Source organism: Canis lupus, chromosome 10 (assembly GCF_011100685.1).
Source record: "Canis lupus familiaris isolate Mischka breed German Shepherd chromosome 10, alternate assembly UU_Cfam_GSD_1.0, whole genome shotgun sequence".
Lineage (NCBI taxonomy): Eukaryota > Metazoa > Chordata > Mammalia > Carnivora > Canidae > Canis > Canis lupus.
The window spans coordinates 68,470,469-68,489,272 of record NC_049231.1 but is presented as its reverse complement, the minus strand read 5'-3'; the positions used below and the strand labels follow the sequence as shown (position 1 = coordinate 68,489,272).

At 44.0% G+C, this 18,804-nt stretch overlaps 1 protein-coding gene and 1 long non-coding RNA gene across 9 annotated transcripts in view; one reads left to right on the top strand and one right to left on the bottom strand.

The window, feature by feature from the left end:
- Positions 1-2,180: 2,180 nt before the first annotated feature.
- LOC106559437 lies at positions 2,181-13,497 on the bottom strand. 8 transcript variants are annotated; one of them, XR_005366202.1, is made up of 4 exons: positions 13,356-13,497; positions 10,950-11,118; positions 8,186-8,307; positions 2,181-3,390 (listed from the first exon to the last, which is right to left on the bottom strand). It is a non-coding gene; the product is annotated as an uncharacterized LOC106559437 (long non-coding RNA). The 8 variants fall into 8 exon arrangements; XR_005366206.1 differs by lacking the exon at positions 13,356-13,497 and adding an exon at positions 12,599-12,852; XR_005366204.1 differs by lacking the exon at positions 13,356-13,497 and adding an exon at positions 12,493-12,851.
- The window catches only part of C1D (C1D nuclear receptor corepressor), a 19,013-nt gene continuing 13,299 nt past the window's right edge, over positions 13,091-18,804 (top strand). Inside the window, exon 1 of the mRNA XM_038551471.1 lies at positions 13,091-13,186. The gene's annotated coding sequence lies outside the window, so the exon portion shown is untranslated. The remainder of the gene's footprint in view (positions 13,187-18,804) is intronic.

Sequence of the window (18,804 nt, the reverse complement as noted above, 5' to 3'; positions counted from 1 at the left end):
AAATTTCTCTTTCTAACTGGCCCGGGAAATTGTCTACATCTAATTGCTAAGTGTACGTATGTGGGATATAGAGTACTTACAACATAATGCTGACCCCCTCAGAAATGCCAGATGAAAGAGTCCAAGATAATTTACTATCTGGGCAGGGCAAGATAGACAGTTATAAAAAAATTGCAATAATATTACTAATTAGGAGAAATGTGGTCTTGGATCCGTATCAGAACAAACACTCTAACCATTATAGACTGCTTTCCATTAATGTCCCTGGTTTCCGTCGACGCGTGGCTGGCCTGTTAGGGTACCTGCATTCAGCAAATGTACTCGTGCATAAAGTAACTGGATATGGGACCTACCACTTCCCCATATCCTGTCACTTAATCTGACATATGTACAATTCCTTTTGATCTGTGCTAACCATCTTTATCTGAATGCATATCTCAACTTCCTATCTGTTATTTAAAAAAATGCTTTAATCAGAGGGTGGTGACAAGTTGGGTTGAATTATAGGGTTTGGGTTTAGGATTTTTTTTTTCTTTTCATTTTGTTAAAAACAAAGCAACGTCAGACTTGGGCTCCTTCTTCCTACCCACGTCGTCATTGCTATTGTGATGAGCTATTTGGAATTTATTTCTTGAAAAAGGAGTAAGAGGAAAGAAGGAAAAAGGGAACTGAGGAACTAAGTGGTAGATGGGGAGATGAAGAATGATTCTAATATTATTTGAGTCGCCAAAGCTAGGCATATCCAAATGTTTTCTTCTCTTTTTCTCCTTTTTCCATTCTTTTTCGTTTTCATTTTGGGTCAGAAGTGAACAGAAGTTTTCATGCGTCTGTCTGCTGCTTAAGTAAAGGATGCATTTAATTGTCTAGGATTTGGGACTCTCAGCTGCCTAGATGTGAGCTTTCCAGAAAATCCACCAGGAGAGGGCGGTGTGGAACACTGAGTGCTTACTCAGGGGGTTGCGGGGGGGGGTAAGAAGTCACTTTAGTATCACACATTTTGGCTAAGGACAGATCATAGAGTCTAAATTGTATGCGGCTAGGTTTTCCAAATTCAGAAAACGCTGATGACGACGCTTAAAGCTTCCTTTCTAATAAACTATATACATGAATATTAAGTGTGTGGGCTGCCTATTATTCTGTTTCAAGAAGAAAAACCCCCTAAAACAAACAAAACTATGTTCCCTAGAGAATTTTAGTTAGACCTTTGGAAAGAAAATCAAATGAAACAAATGGGATGTTTGTTCTCTTTTCTAAATAGAGAATGCCTTTTCTCTAAATAAATATTAACTCTGCATATTTTTATAATCATACCGTGGTCAACTGTCTAGTTAATTTTCTTCTCAAGCTTATTATTATTATTATTATTATTATTATTATTATTTATAATAGACTCCTAAGTCCAAATAAAAGAAAACAGCTTTTTAAAAAAGTATATTGAAATGTAGCACGATATTCTGTTAAAGGGGTTCTTTAATCCAGCCATTGGTTCAACAGGTTTGTGTGTATAACTGGCTAAGTTTAGGTCAAAGTGAAATGATTAGGTCTTTCAAGCAACCACTCGCAGGACTTGGACACTAAAGCTTTAAGAGATGGGAACTCAGCGGAACCACCGAGAAAAACAGGGTATATTCCTGCGGGTTCCATGAAGACCAGATCCAAGGGCGGCACCAAGATGGATACATCATCGTGTTTGAGAGGAGAGAGGAAGTTTGCAGAGCATTTCCATATAGAGGTTATAGCAGAAGACTGTGCTTACAGCTGGTGCTCAATAAATGAAATGCCAAGAATAAGGCCCTTAAAGGTTGTGTGAGGGCTTGATGTGAGCCGATATGTGAGGTTCTGGTGCTTTGCTGTAGCCGGTGGGTTCTCTGCGTAGTTCACGGAGCTCTGAGGATGACGACTTGGAGGTGGGGAGCGAGAAGTAGTGTGGACGGTCATGGCTTCTAGGTTATGCTTCTGAAACATCTGCTTATTTTTGTTGTTTCAAACTAGTGCTTTCAGTCCTGATACTTCCCATATGGCCCCGTTCTAGAGGGGTGGAGAATGTAGGGCAAAGTCAGGGAGTCTTTTCTACTGAAAATCTCCCCTTTCGCCCCTTGAAGAAGGTGAGGAACCTGAGTAGAGAGTGTGATGTCGGGGTTAAGACAGAGCAACCGCCATACATGACCGGTGAGGAAAAGTTTCAAATCCAAATATTTATTATGTAGTGAATACAATTATTTAAGGTCACAAGAACTTTACACTATTCTTTTTCTTTCTCCTTAAAAATGCCATTAAAATTTATGTATTTATTTATTTAAGAGAGAGAGAGAGAGAGAGAATGAGCATGAGCATGATGTGGGTGGGGTCAGGGAATCTCAAGTGAGATTTCAAGCAGATTCTACAGCAAGCACAGAACCCAACTGGGGCCTTGATCCTATGACCCTAAGGTCATGACCCCAGTCGAAATCATGAGTTGGATGCTCAACTGACCGAGCCACCCAGACGTCCCTTAAAAATGACATTTTGATTTGATCATGTAGCTATTAACTCTGAAAGAAGCTGATATTGGAAACATTGACTTGGAACTAGATTTTTCTGTTGCTTTTATTAAAAAAACAAAACAAAACAAAACAAAAAAAAACCAAAGGAATAGTGCAAAGAATCTCCAGTGTGAACTTCAGCCGTGAGATCTGAACCAACGATGCTCTAGGGAGCAAAGAAAAATGGAAATATCTTCACATCAATGTTGACTTAAATAGTAGTGATGGAGTCCTTTGCAAAGAAGCGAGACGCCCCAGCGTTTACTCAAGTGTGTCTGTTCTGTCCAAATCAGTTATGAGGGCAGTTATGGAGTTTCTTTAAAAATGTCCCTGCTTCTCAGTGGCCTTGATTCTCAGGGTGAAATCTTGCGGTGAAATCTTTTCCAGATCCTCTTCCCTGTAAGGGGCTGAGTGAGAGGAATCATGGAACGTGTTTGGAAATAGAGCTTCAGAACTCCTTCGGCCTCAGAGGACTTGCTCGGGGCAACATCTAACAAAACAAATTATGAAACACCCACTGCGGAAGAAGAAGAAGCGCTCCTTTAAGGTATGTTTAATTGAGCCAGTAACACACACGGAGGAACAGCCCAAAGCACTTGCGTTTCAATCTCCTGGCTCACTTCCTGGGCATACTGGGCATGTCCTAACAGCCTCATAAAACACAACCAATTGTCTCTTATTTCGTAATTAGCATCTTGTAAAGTTGACAGTGTGGTTATGATTGGATCGAGCCAGAAACGAATTCCCACTTTTACCTGCACAGAACATAGCCTCCTCACGGGAACTAAAGGAATAGCGTGCACAGGAGAGGAGGAGCTGCCCACTACGTGAAGACGAAGCATAAATGTTATCAGGAGCTCCTTAAAACCTTTAGAGAAGAAAATAACAAAAGTAAGCCGGATCTTAGCTCTATGCATGATTCCTTAGTCTGCTTAGTCAGCTGCCTCCTCCTTCACAGAAGACTGGCTGGGTACAAGCAGAGTCAGAAGAATCAAGTCCCAGGTGCAAGTTTACCTTCTTTTCATAGATTATTTCGTTTAATCCTACCAACCAACCACCAGGAAGATACGACGACCGTCTCCTTTTACGGGTGAGGGAAACGAAACACAGAGAGGGAACGTAGCTCGTCGGAGTTCACAAAGTCATTAAGTTCTGTGCTGGGGTTACAACCTGAAATTCTGACTTTGTGGTTGTGCTTCGTACCACTACACCACACTACACTGCCTTTTCTTCTGCTAAACTCTTTTTTTTTCTTTCTTTCTTTCTTTTAAGGAAGATTTCTGTCCAGTGTGGGGCTTGAACTCATGACCCCAAGATCAAGAGTTGCATGCCCTGCCAACTGAGCCAGCCGGGTGCCCCTCTGCTAAACCCTTAAAGCAATGTTTCTCAAGTTGGGCTCCAAAGACACATTTTCAGGGACTCTGGAATTCTGTGAGAATTAGCATTTTCTATGATCTTATCTTTTGTTTTAATCTGAAAAAAAAATTAACATAAGCATGTTTGCGGAATCACATCATAATTGGGTATGGGCCTATGTTGTAACTTCTTTTTGCCTATGTAAATTCCTGCCTCCTGTGAAGCCACAGACTTGGCGAGAGAAGGATTTAGTCATTAAGGTCACATGCCTCTGACGGTCTTATGATATACTCCACGGAAGGAAGAAAATCTCTAAATACAGTCTGTATCCCATGTTGGGGTCTTTTCCTTTTTTTCATTGGCTGTCAATTCTCAGTGGCTGTTTTGGTTCCCTAATTTTTTATGTATTTTCAGTGTAGGAGAAGTGGAGATATGGGATTCTCTGCCTTCCCAATATTATCTGTATTCCTACAGTTATGATGTTGAAAAATTACGAGGATTCCGTTGGGATAGGTGCTTTAAAAGAGAAAGTTTGTCTTAAGGCGCTAAGTGAGGCCCTTGGGAAAACTGGTACAGCCTTCATATGTTTCTGAACAAATGAATCTCTTTGTGGTTATGTTGTCAAAGTGAGAAAAGAATGTCATGTCATGCCACCTAAGTAATTTTGAAATAAACTTTTCATTTTGTAATATGTTAGATTTATAGAATAGCCACAACTATAGTAGAGTTCTTGTCTATTTCTTACCAGTTTCCACTAACGGCAATTCTCAACTTACACATTTGTCAAAACTAAGATATTGATACTTACACATTTTTTAAATTAATAATTAATTATTTATTTATTAATTTATTAAGATTTTATTTATTTATTCATGTCAGACACACAGAGAGAGGAAGAGACACAGGCAGAGGGAGAGGCAGGCTCCATGCAGGGAGCCCGATGCAGGACTCGATCCCGGGACCCGGGGATTATGACCTGAGCCAAAGGCAGATGCTCAATCACTCAGCCACCCAGGCAGCCCTTACACATTACTTTTAACTAAATTCCAGATTTTATACAGATTTCACCAATTTTTACCATTTTTTTTCTGTTCCAGGATCCAATTCAGGAGACCACACTGCATTTATCTTCTAATAATTGTGTCAGAAATATTAAATAATTATTTTAAAGATTTACTTATTTGTTTGAGAGAGAGAGTGTGCTTGAGCAGTGGGAGGGGCAGAGGGAGAGGAGAAGCAGACTCCCTACTGAGTGTGGAGCCTGACACAGGATTTGATCTCACAACCCGGAGATCATGACTTCGGCTGAAACCATGAGTTGGAAGCTTAAGCAACTGAGACACTCAGGTGCCCCTGTCAGAGGTATTTTAAACAAAAATCTCAACTAATATTTGATTCTTTCTTCATTCTAAGAATTAGTATGTTGCAGTTATACAACAAACGTTTTGTTAATATATCATGAAATAAATGTTTAATAATACCCTTTCTTCCAATTTTCAAATCGGAGTACAAATCAAAACATTTCTTACACAATTTACTACCAAATTTTACTTAAGTATGGAAATTTAATTTTAACTAGTCTTTTCCTCTTACTATGTTTAGATAACTAGTTGGATAGAGGGGTTTCTTTAAAATACATAAGACAAAAAAAATAAAATAAAAAAATAAAATACATAAGACAGGCTATTAGGATCTATAGATAAAAAGAGTAAGTTTGATGTCTGTATAACCAGAACTATGTACAATGTGCACATCCATTCTTTGAGCTAAAAATTAACAAATTGATAAAACAAAAATAGTTTTGATGCATTACAGAACCTTCAGATGAATACCTGGACAGTAAAGCACTGTCAGATGGTAATCACTCTCTGCCTGCCTCTTGATACACAAATGTATACCTTCAAACAGATATGCAGTGTTATGATAAAAAAAGTAAAGTTTCTTTTTTTTTTAAGATTTTATTTTATTTACTCATGAGAGATACAGAGCGAGAGAGAGAGAGAGAGGCAGAGACACAGGCAGAGGGAGAAGCAGGCCCCATGCAGGGAGCCCGACGTGGGACTCGATCCCCGGACTCCAGGATCACGCCCTGGGCCAAAGGCGGTGCTAAACTGCTGCGCCACCGGGGCTGCCCTAAAGTTTTCATTTATTTCAGCAGTATTATATTTCACCACTATCACCTTTATAATATTATGAAATAAACCTCACTGAATATGTAGCTTACATATCAGGGGTAAGGTACTTAATACAGTTTTTTTTTTTAACCTTTACATTTTTTTGGTTTAATAAATAACTTGTCATATCCAGGAAAATGAACACTTTCCAAGAAGCCGAACTCACTCCTCTTCCTCTTTATATATTTTTTACTGAACTGTGGCAGTTAGCTAGTGTACTATATGGCAGACAGCTCTATGCATTTATGTCTTTGCTGTCTGAAGAATTCAGCTAAGTTGGCCTACCTCCTGATCTTGACCTGAACTCACGTGTCTGGGCTCGGGCTATGAGGCAGCTGGTTTGGCTGGGCTTAGTGGGATAACTGGGTTCTGCTCCACATGACTCTCACTTTCCTCCTGGGCTAATGGACTAGCTGGGTCTATCCTCCTCATTTTGATGGTAGAAGCACAAAGCAAGCCCAGGTTTTCATGCTTCCTCTTGCATCACATACACTATTGCTCCATTGGCCAAAACAAAGCAAGTGGCCAAACTTCTAATCAAAGGGTGAGAAAAGATATCCTACATCCTGATGGGAGGAATAGCAAAGTCACCTGGAAAAAGGCACAGAGACAGAGACGGCTGCAAATGTATTGATCAACCACCAGCTTCTTTCAAGGATTTAGCCGTCTCGTAACGGGGGCCTATGTCACAATGTTGGAAACTCAGTACAGCCTGGGTTTGTAAGGAATACATACAGAAACATTTCAAAGCCTGAAATTGCAAAATACAGCACCTAACTTCTGTCATAAAGTTTAGCAAAAGCAATCAGTAGGGTGGAAATCATGATTTACAGGTTTTATAGACCCGGTTAGCACTTAACTGAATCACACATGCCCACATCACTGATGAGGACTGATTTCTCAGTCTTGGACCACCTAAGAATGCCCTTTCCTTTTATATCCTTGATCGTCATTCCGGAAAATTCAGGTTATTCTTCATGTGGGAATGGCAGGAGGCAGAGGGCTACATGCAATTCAGAGAATGGATTCATTCTGAGTAATAAACGTATTTATTTTCTTCATGCCTATAAACATTGACTTTTTTTGAAGGATGTTATTATGTGGCAAGGTTTCAGGGTATTTTTAAGAGGTATGACAGGAATCAATTTCTTAAATAAGCACTGAATTATCACAGCTACTTTTTTTCCAAATGGATAATTCTAGGGAGGTTTAAAAATCCTGTCTTTACTCCATTTTGTGATGTAAATAATTTAGGATAATAAAGCAGAGTGAGGTGAAGATGAGTGTTATGGTCTGAATTTTTGTGTCTTCCCCAATCATATGCTGAAATCCTAATGCCCAAGGTGATGGTGCTAGAAGCTGGGGCCTTTGGGAGGTGATGAGGTCATGATGGAGGAGTCCTTATGATGGGATTAGGACTTTTAAACAAGGTCTGAGAAAACTCCCTTCTGCCTTCCCCAAGTGAGAAGACAAGAAGTTGACAGCTTCACCCAACCTTACTGACACCCTGATCTCAGACTTTCAGATTCCATAATTGTGGGAAGTAGTTGTCCATTGTTTATAAGGCACCCAGTCTGTGGCATTTTGTTATGAGAGGACTAGGACAATACGGGAAAAAAAATGTAACTTTTCTGTGTACTTAGCATGACTTATGAGCTGACAACCTAGCTTAAATTTTCCCACCCCACCCGATGTTTCAAATGAATCAAGTACTCACAACACTCAGAAAACAAAACAACAGCAATAACGACCAAAAAAAAAAAAAAAAAAAAAAAGGGAAGAAAGAAAGAAAGCACAAAAAAATAGAAGAGGAAGCGGCTTATTTATTTGGGTTAATTAGACAAGCAGTAAAGATAGTGATGGCATCAATTGCTTATCACCTAGACTCTCCTACCCTTGGTTTCAAGATAGAATATTTTTACCATCTGGGCATTGTTCCTCAGGGTGTCATGAAAACACTAATGACTTCCCCTGAACTAGCCTAATTTGCTCCTAAATTCTTGTAATTTCTCTGTTTCTTAGAGCAGGAGTCAAATCAGGCAGAGTTAGATTGCAGATTGTCTTCTGAACTAGCAAGTCAGCCCCAAATGGGGCTGGGCTTACATGCGGGCATTTCCATCCCTCAGTACTTACCTGTCTGAGCACAGCTTACTCTCCATCAGTCCCTCTCCTGCAAGGCTGGAGGATGGAGTGGAGTTCTCAGGGAGCTGAGTGGTAAAGCTGCCTCACTTGCTTGTTTATTCTCAATATCCAGCCTGAGAAGTAGAGAGAGAGTGATTTAGCCACTTTTTGGCTCAATGACTAAGCTAGTCAATGAGATAATCAATTGATCCCATTGATTAACGAACGAGAACAAACTTCCAAACGCTGATGCGGACCCAGTTCACGGTTGTTTTTGTTTTTTTTATAATTTTTTTTAACTTTTATTTATTTATAATAGGCACACAGTGAGAGAGAGAGAGAGGCAGAGACACAGGCAGAGGGAGAAGCAGGCTCCATGCACGGGGAGCCTGACGTGGGATTCGATCCCGGGTCTCCAGGACCACGCCCTGGGCCAAAGGCAGGCGCCAAACTGCTGGGCCACCCAGGGATCCCTCACGGTTGTTTTTGAATTCATGATTTACGAAACAAAGAAACAAAGCTTGCTACTGGAATGTAAACCTTAGTATGGCCTGCACTTTACTTTTCAAAATTGAAGGAGGCGATGGGGATGGCACTGGGCGATATTCTGCACAGTAATATTTCATACGTATAGACCATAACCTGTGGTGTTTTTTTCATCCCGGGTCCTTAAAGGTCACAAACAAGACACGAGTCTTGTAAATAAACCACCCAGAAAGTGAAAGGGCTGCATTTCAGAGAAGGCTCTTCCTCTCTGGTCTCCCATCCATCATGCTTTTGTATCTCCCTCCCTTGCTTCTCCCTCCTTCTCTCTTTTTCTTTTCTAAATTTATAGACATGTTGCAAGAATAATACAATGAACTGTCTCGTATTGTTCACCTAGATTCACCGATTATAAACCAAACACTTGGGGCGCCTGGGTGGCTCAGCTGGTTAAGTGTTCGACTCTTGGTTTTGGCTCAGGTCACAATCTCATGGATCTTGAGATCAAGTCCCACGTTGGGCTCCATGCTCAGCGGGGAGTCAGCTTGAAGATTCTCTCTCTCTAACTCCACCCCCCACTCTCTCTCTCTCAAATGGATAAATCTTTTTTTTTTTTAATTTATTTATTTTTTTTATTTTTTATGATAGTCAGAGAGAGAGAGAGAGAGAGAGAGAGAGAGAGGCAGAGACACAGGCAGAGGGAGAAGCAGGCTCCATGCACCGGAAGCCCGATGTGGGATTCGACCCCGGGTCTCCAGGATTGTGCCCTGGGCCAAAGGCAGGCGCCAAACCGCTGCGCTACCCAGGGATCCCTCAAATGGATAAATCTTTAAAAAAAATAAACCAAACACTTTGCCACATCTGATATCTCTCTTCACATGTAATTACTATTATTATTACTATTACTATTTTTTCAGAACTCGTTTTTTTTTTTTTTTTTTTTCAGAACTCTTTGAGAGTAAATTGCAGACAATGTGGCTCTTTACCCCTAATCTAAATATTTTAGCACGCATCTCCTGGGAGTGACAACATTCTCTAACATAATCATAGTGCAATTATCAAATACAACAAACTTAACATAGATTTAATACTATTATTCGATATAAACTCTACATTCAATTTCACCAACTGCCCTGATAATATTCTTTGTAGAGGTCTTTTTTTTTCCTTCATTGATTCTGGATCCGATCCAGGATCACACATTGCCTTTTGCTGTCATGTCTCTCTAGTTTCTCTCTCTCTCTCTCTTTTTTCTTAAGATTTTATTTATTTAATCACGAGAGACACAGAGAGAGAGAGAGAGGGAGGCAGAGACACAGGCAGAGGGAGAAGCAGTCTCCACGTAGGGAGCCCGACGCGGGACTCGATCCCGGGTCTCCAGGATCACGGCCTGGGCCAAAGGTGGCACTAAACTGCTGAGCCACCCGGGCTGCCCTAGTTTCTCAATCTAGGACAGTTTTTTTTTTTTTTTCTTTCATGACAAACATTTCTGAAATAGAGCTTTTTTTTTTTTTTTTTTCCTTTTTCTTTTTTTTTAAGAATGTCCCTCACTTTGGGTGTGTTTGGTATTTCCTGAGGATCAGATTTCAGATAATACCCTTTCGGCAGGTATAATACATTAAATGATAGTGTGGTCTTAATGCATCATCAAAGAAGGCATGTGATGTCAGTTTGTCCCATTAGTGATGCTAAAATAGAACACTTGGTTTTATATCTACCAGATTTAGCCATTGTAAAATCATTTTTACTTTCATAATTAAAAAATAACCTGTGATGAGGTGTTTTAAGGTGGTATAGACGTCCTGCTCTCCATCAAACTTTCACCTAACAGTTTTTGCATCTACTGATGCATCTCACCTGAGTTTATTATTATTATGATGGCTATAAAAATGGTGACTCTTTTGTTATTATCCAGAAGATAGAAAAAAAATTCTATTTAATTATTAATTGGGAGCCTGATTTTGTTATATATAATTTGAATACTAAGACCTAAGAAGTTTCCTAAATTCCACATCAGAATTTTCTATTTCTGTCAACATTAGAATTTTCTAATTTCCTTTTTTTTTTTTTAGTGATAATACTGCATAGTGGTAATTCCTGTAATGAATAATTAATGTTTATTAAATGCTTATGTGCTGGGCACTATAGAAAGCACTTATGGTGGCTCATTTGTCTCACAGTTATTATTAGCTTTATTTTGCCAATGAGAATAGGAAGGATCATGAGAGGTTAAATACCTGGCCTAAGGTCGCATAGCTAGTTTGTCCCGAACAGCTAGTTTTGCATCACTCACCGTCGTTTGTGCTGTGAAGTAATCAAATGGGAAGGAATTGCTCTGCCCTGGGAATGTGGTCAGCGCCTTTGCTTCCAGTTCCAAGGCCAGCTCTACTGTTAAATATTGAGTCTCTTTCATTGCAGCCACGAGCTGGAGGATTCAACTAGCACGGAGGTCAATTCAGTCTCTGATGTGAAATAGCAGAACAGAAACTGTGATGTAGCACAAAGCAGTGGTTTTCAAATGCTACCAGGAGGCATTTTTTCCCCTTTTGTGACCAGAGGTTTTGGATGAGTTTCCTTTTTTCTTCTCCCCATTCCCCCACCCCCACCAGTTTTACTGAGATGGAGTTGGACCTGCAATACTGTATGCATTTAAGGCATACAGTACAATGGTTTCATATACGCACATCACATATCACAAGTTACAAACGTGAAAATGATGCTCTTCGTTGTTTACAGTAGCCCCCACCTTGTCCTTAGAGAATATGGTCCGAGGCCCAACACCCGCCCCCATGCCTGACACTGCAGATATGCAGTATGTACTGTTTTTTCCTATTCATACGCATCTAAGATAAAGTTTAATCTGGGGACGCCTGGGTGGCTCAGTGGTTGAGCGTCTCCCTTTGGCTCAGGTCGTGATCCCCGGGTCGGGGATCCAGCCTGCTTCTCCCTCTGCCTGTGTCTCTGCCTCTCTCTGTGTCTCTATGAATAAATAAATAAAATCTTTAAAAAGAAAAAAACAGTTCAATCTGTAAACTAGCCACACTAAGAGATTAGCAGCATTAGCACAATTATAATATTTTTAAATTAAAAAAAAGATTTTATTTATTTAATTGACAGAGAGCAAGAGAGCAGAAGCACGAGGAGTAGCAGAGGGAGAGGGAGAAGCAGGTTCCCTCGCTGAGCAGGGAGCCCAATGCGGGGCTCGATCCCATAACCACGTGGGGCTCAATCCCACCGATGCAGGGCTCGATCCCATAGAGGCGGGGCTCGATCCCATCGATGCAGGGCTCGATGCCATAACCACATGGGGCTCAATCCCATCGATGTGGGGCTCAATCCCATCAATGCGGGCTCGATCCCATGACCATACGGGGCTTGATCCCATAACCGTGGGATCATGACCTGAGCCCAAGGCAGATGCTTAACCCCCTGAGCCACCCGAGCCACCCGAGCCACCCGGGCGCCCTTATAACAATATATTGTAATGAAAGCTATGTAAATACGGTCTCTCAAAATACCCTACTGGGCTGCGCTGGCCCTTCTGGTGGCGCCACGAAATGGCAAAATGCCCGGGCAATGAGATGACGTGGCCTGAACGGCGGTAGGCACCTGCCGGCCTACGAATTCATCACAAGAAAGCAGGTGCTTGCAGACCGCGGCTGACCCCGGGTGACACCTGCTGACCCCGGGTGCTGACACCTGCTGACCCCGGGTGCTGACACCTGCTGACCCCGGGTGCCAACGCGTGCTGACTCCGGGTGACACCTGCTGACCCCGGGTAACACCTGCTGACCCCGGGTGACCCCTGCTGACCCCGGGCGCTGACACCTGCTGACCCTGGGTGCCAACGCGTGCTGACTCCGGGTGACACCTGCTGACCCCGGGTGCAGACGCTTGCTGACCCTGGGTGACACCTGCTGACCCCGGGTGACCCCTGCTGACCCCGGTGCCGAGGCCGACGCCGAGGCCGAGGCAGGCGAAGGCGCCGAGCGAGAGGCGAGGACAGCAGGTGGCTGCCGGCGAGCAGCGCTTCCCGCCGCAGCCCCACTGCGCGTGTCGAAGCCCGAGTTTTCGCGCAGGGACACGGTAAGGAAGGACCGAGGGCGCCTGCCGCGCTCTGCCTCGTCTCGGGGTCCTCGCCTCGCCGCGCGGCCCGAGCGGGAGTCGGCGCGGAGCCGCGAGCCCTCCCGGCCCCGGAAGGCGGGCTGCGGCCCACGGAGACCCGGCCCCGACGCGGTGCAGGCGGAGGCCGCGGGGGCAAACCGCGCGCGAACGGGGCCCGGCGGCTCACGCGGCTTCCTGCTGCCCGGGCCCGCCCCGCCCCCGCTGACCCCGCTGACCCCGCAGCCCCCGCAGCCCCCGCCCGCCGCCCGCAGGGGCGCCCCTGAGCCGGCGCGGGGCGGGGCGAGCCGCCTGACGTCACCACGCGGCGCCGCCCGCCCCGCCCCCGCCGCCCGCGCCGCCGGCGCCTCTTTGACGTCACCGCCGCCCGACTGCTCTTCCCGGAGGCCGGCGCCGGAGGCCCGCGAGGTACGGCCGTTCGGAGCTGGGGCGGGAGTTTCTCTCGTGTTTCTGCACAAGTTCGCCCCCTCGGGGAGCCCCCGCGGCTTTCACACGCCGGCTGGCCGCCAGGAGCGCCCGCACCCCCCCCCCCCCCGCTCACCTGGGCCCCTCACCGGCGCCCCCTCCCCGGGCTCACCTGGGCCCCTCCCCACTCTCCATCCAGCCTGCAGGTGGTTTGCTGGTTTGTCTGCCGTTTCTCCCTGGTCAGCTCCTCGGGCACCTCGGCAGGGGGAGGAGCCCTGAAGTGACGTCACAGCTGTCAGGGCCCCAGGGCCAGAGCGAACGCCGCGCCCGTGACGTCCACGAGGTCACCTGGTTGATGTATTTTCACGCCTCCGGAGGTCGAGGTGCCTCGGCCGAGGTTCAGGTGCCTTGAACGCGCCTCTGTTGGCCGCGACCCCGTGTCTGCGGGACGCAGGTGTCTGCCCCGCCAGCGAGCTCTGGGCGGCCTGATCCTGTGTCGGGCCGGGAGTCCCTGTGTCCTGACGACGCCGGGTCCCAGGAGTCGGGCAGGCATCTCCTGCTGAGACTCGGGAAGCCGCTTGCGGCTGCTGTTTGGTTGAAAGATGGAATAACGGGCGTGCGGGCGGGGCTGCATCCCGGGGCCCCATCGCGGGGCGCCCATCGCGGGGGCTCCATCACCGGGGCTCCGTCACCGGACTCCATCCCGGGGCTGCATCCCGGGGCTCCATCCTGGGACGCCCATCCCGGGGCTCCATTCCGGGGCTCCATCGTGGGGCTCCCATCCCGGGGCTGCATCCCGGGGCGCCCATCCCGGGGCTCCATCCCAGGGGCTCCATCACCGGGGCTCCGTCACGGACTCCATCCCGGGGCTGCATCCCGGGGCTCCATCCTGGGACGCCCATCCCGGGGCTCCATCGTGGGGCTCCCATCCCGGGGCTGCATCCCGGGGCGCCCATCCCGGGGCTCCATCCCAGGGGCTCCATCACCGGGGCTCCGTCACCGGACTCCATCCCGGGGCTGCATCCCGGGGCTCCATTCTGGGACGCCCATCCCGGGGCTCCATCCCGGGGCCCCATCGCGAGGTTCCATCACGGGGGCTGCGTCCCGGGGCTCCATCCCAGGGGCTCCATCGCGGGGCGCCCATCGCGGGGGCTCCATCCCGGGGCTCCATCGCGGGGCTCCATCACCGGGGCTCTGTCACCGGACTCCATCCTGGGACTCCCATCGCAGGGGCTCCATACCGGGGCTCCATCCCGGGGCTCCATCGCGGGGCTCCCCCAAGGTGCCACGGGATGCTGTAGCGGCCTTCAGGTGCTGGCGCTGTCTGCGTCCCACTCAGAGGACGCTCTCAAGCGGTTCCTTACAGTTGTCTCAGCCACCGATTCCAAGCACTTGGGCCTTCCATATGTTTTTTTTTTTTTTTTCAATATGGGTTTATTTATTTATTTATTCATTCATTCATTCATTCATGATAGAGAGAGAGGCAGAGACACAGGCAGAGGGAGAAGCAGGCTCCATGCAGGGAGCGGGAGGTGGGAGGTGGGACTGGATCCCGGGACCCAGGGGTCACGCCCTGGGACAAAGGCAGGCGCCCAACTGCTGAGCCACCCAGGGATCCCCACAATATGGTTTTGAATGGTCTACATTGGATCAGGATATTTGATCCTTTTCACTCTAGTAAATTAGTAAACTGTTGCTACCTGCAAATGTACTGACTGGTAATTGAGCCAAGCACTGTTCTAAAAGCTTTACCAATATTATTCATTTCACTTTTACGATAGCCCTATATACTGTTATTATTTTAGAGATGAGACTATTGTAGTAAGCAAATTCCCCGGTTCTGGAAGGTAGTTTTGCCGCTTCATAACTGTAATTTTGAAAACGCTTTGAGGTAAACACTAGCATTAATAATAGAAGTACATTCATTGTGTAATTTGATGTAGTTATTCATCTCAATTTTGAACGACCTTTTGTGATTTAGATCTTCTGTTATTGGACTTTGGGATAAATTTGGCTTTTTTGGAGGTCAGCACCTTTAAAAGGAAAAAGTCAATCTTAGGGATTTTACTGTAAGTTTGAAGGAGAATTATAGGTGGCATCGACACGGACTGTCTGCTAAAGGAGCAACATTATTGATAGACTGTTGTGTGTACTTTTCACCATTATTTTCTAAGATAATGCAGTACAAAGAGGTCATTATGGTAATAGAAATCTAGTGCAGCATCTGCAGATGTCCCTCTAGTTCCAAAAAAATTATAAATTGCATTGTTTTTCTGGCTTAGTTCATAATCATATGTAACTCTACTTAGCATAGGAGTGGAAGTAGCCCTAGAATGTACATTATGGTATATTTTTGTTTTGGATCTATGTGGTGACTTCCTAATATCTTTAAGTACAGACTGATCTCATATTAAGATTCCCCAAGGTTTGTCCCCAGTTTGCTTTCTTTGGTTTTGGACAGGTAGCAAACAGTTACATGTACCTAATATGTGGGAAGACCTTACATTAGTCATGTGCAGATGCAAATGTCATGCAGAGTAAGTCTTGCCTTGAAGGAACAGCATAGAGGATAAGTAACCAGTGGAATGCTCTGGGCAGAGGGGTGTCAGGACCTGATTTAGCTTTTTAACAGTATCACTTTGGCTGCTATGTTAAGAATAGATTGTTGGAGAGTGTGGTAGGCAAAAGCCAAGAGACTAAATAGGAAGGTGTTGTAATAATTCAGTGAGATTATACTGACTTCATAGGGTGAAAAGAAGTGAGCGCGGTGAGAGGCAGTTCAATTTTGGATGTATTTTGTCGGTAAAGGTAACAGATTTGTTTATGGATTGAACAAGGATTGTAAGAGTGAAATAATTGCCAGGATCTGGAGCTCGAGCAACTAGAAGGATGGAATTGCCATGAACTAAGGAGTGAAAAACTAAGGAGCCAGTTTGTGGGGGAAGATTAGAAGTTGCGTTATGACATGTTAGGTTTGAGATGACTGTAAGTCATCCAAGTGGAGATGTCGAGTTACCCAACCTGGAGTTCATTGTGGCGAGGGAGTTCATTGCTGGAAAAGAACATTTGGGAGTTGTCAGTGAACAGATGGTATTTAAAATAGGGAGACTGGAGATAATCACCAAAGAAGTGAATGTACAGAAAAGAAAAGTAGTACAAGACCTGAGTCCTTAGGCATCTTAGCCTTTATAGATTTGGGGAGATGAAGAACCAGGAAAGGAGACAGAATGAATGAATCACTGGTGAGAAACAAGGACTGTTTTGAGAGTCTAGTGTTGTAGGATTCAGGGCTGAATGAATAGTGTGATCATTTTTGTCGAATGCAATGAACAAATGGATCAAGTAAAATGAGGTTTGACACCATCGGATTTATCGAGATACATGAGAAGGAGTATGACTGATGAATATATAATAAGTCTGGAGAACCTTGGGAGCAAAGAAGAGATACTTTTGTTTGGGAGCTATGGAAGCCTTTTGATGCTGGTTTAAAGAATTGATGTTTCACTAGGCTCAGAATACAAGGGGTGCAGTGTGAGGATGGGGTACTCCAGCCAGAGGGAAAGGCCTTACTTTTTCCCTTCAAGGCCATACTTCCCAGTCAGTTGTTTTAAGGATGCTTTTGCAAGTCCTTGCTCAGCCATTCCCTCATTCTGGATAGCTATTCTTGCTCTAGGCCTACAGAACACTACTAAAGAAATTCACAGAAGACACGATTTAATGTTAGTTATCCTCAACCAGATCCTTGCTCCGTTCCCTGACAATTCTTTTATTTATCCCTATTCCTCCTAGCACATAATCTACAGTGCCATGTAAATGAATAATGTTTACTGAGCACTTACTACATGCTGGGCACTGAGGATTCTTTATTTAATAGATACTTATGTAGCATCTATGACATGCTGCTATGATACTTGGAATATACTAATGAGCAAAGACTTGCCCTGTACCAGGCTTACAGTCTAGCGTGGATGGTGGACAATCATCAGATAATCACAGAAATACAAAATTATAACAATGATAGGGAGAAACCAGGATGCCGCGAGACTCTGTAACATGTGGATATGACTTGATCTGAGTGATGAGCGAGCTGGGTTAAGTAGGCAAAAAATGGTGGTGACTGGGAGTCTTCACAATTCTAGGAGTTCTAAGAGAACAAGACTGTAGAGGCGTATGTACCACGAGAATAGGGAGAAAATGGCTAGAAAATTTATGTGTAGAAAAAGGAATCTATTCATATGGTTCTTTGAATATAATAGGGCTAAAGAATGTAAGTTTGAGGGGCACCTGGGTGGCTCAGTGGTTGAGTGTCTGCCTTTAGCTCAGGTTGTGGTCCTGGGATTGAGTCCTGCATCAGGCTCCCTGCAAGGAGCCTGCTTCTCCCTCTGCCTGTGTCTCTGCCTCTCTCTGTGTCTCTGATGAATAAATAAATAAAATCTTAAAAAAAAATAATATAGGTTTGATTTTAGCTGCTAAGTTGGGGGAAATGACACTTTATCTGGCATATTTGGGAATAAATTCAAAGTTTCAGATAATTGGAAAAATTATTAAATGTAAATATATATAATTATTATGTTGTATCTATTATTGTTTAAAAATCATAATTCTGAGAGTATGACATAAAATGTGCTCCCTTATCTTCCTGCTTTTTGGTTTCCCAGAAGTAGCCATAGTTAGCAGCTACTTTTATATCCTTTAAGACATTTACATGCATATCCAAATATGCCTCTATACTTTTTTTCTTAAAAACAAGTGGGTTGTATTAGATATGCTGTTCAGTTTTTGTTCACTTAATATATCTCAGGAATTTGTTCTCTACTTCATACTTTTTCACTGCCTCAGAGTATTTTATTGAATGTGACTATATCATAATTTATTTAACCAGTTCCTGTTAATAGGCATGCAGATTGTTCTCTGCTTTCAAGTTTCAGTATTTCAAAGTGTTTCCGTAGATGTCCTTGAACATTATCTTGTATGAAAACGTACTCTTTGGGAAGTAAAATTGCTGGGTCAAAGAATTTGAACATACATAATTTTGAAGCACAGTGCCAGATTCCCAGCAACCCCCTTACTTATTTTACACTCCAGTTAATAGTAAATGAGAGGCTGTTTCTCCTCACCTTTGCGCATATTAGATACTATCAATCTTTTTAATTTTTGCTTGTTAGATGAAAAGTGACATCTTGTTTTAGCAATTTATGTTTCTTTGATTATAAGATTGAGTAGCTTTATGTTTATTGGTCATCTGGATTCCTTTATATTTGAGCTCCTGATTTTCTTGTTTTTTTTTATTTTGGATTGTAGATATTCTTTTCATTGTTAATTGATTTGTTGAGGTTCCTTTTTATCTCTCTTTGTGTTGCAAACATTTTCCCTGGTTTTACATGTGACTTTCGACTTGTTTTGTTGGTTTATTTATTCATTTTTGCATGCACACATTTTTAGGAGGGCCAGATAAAGTATAGGGCATCAGAATTTTTTTTAGAACAAAATTTGTGACATTACTGAAATAATCAGACATTCTGAAATGTCAGCCTTTGTTGGAAATGTTAGTAATACAGACCTCATTTGAGGCCACAGTATCTGTTTTGTTTTTATAAGTATTGTTCAGTAACTTACAGATC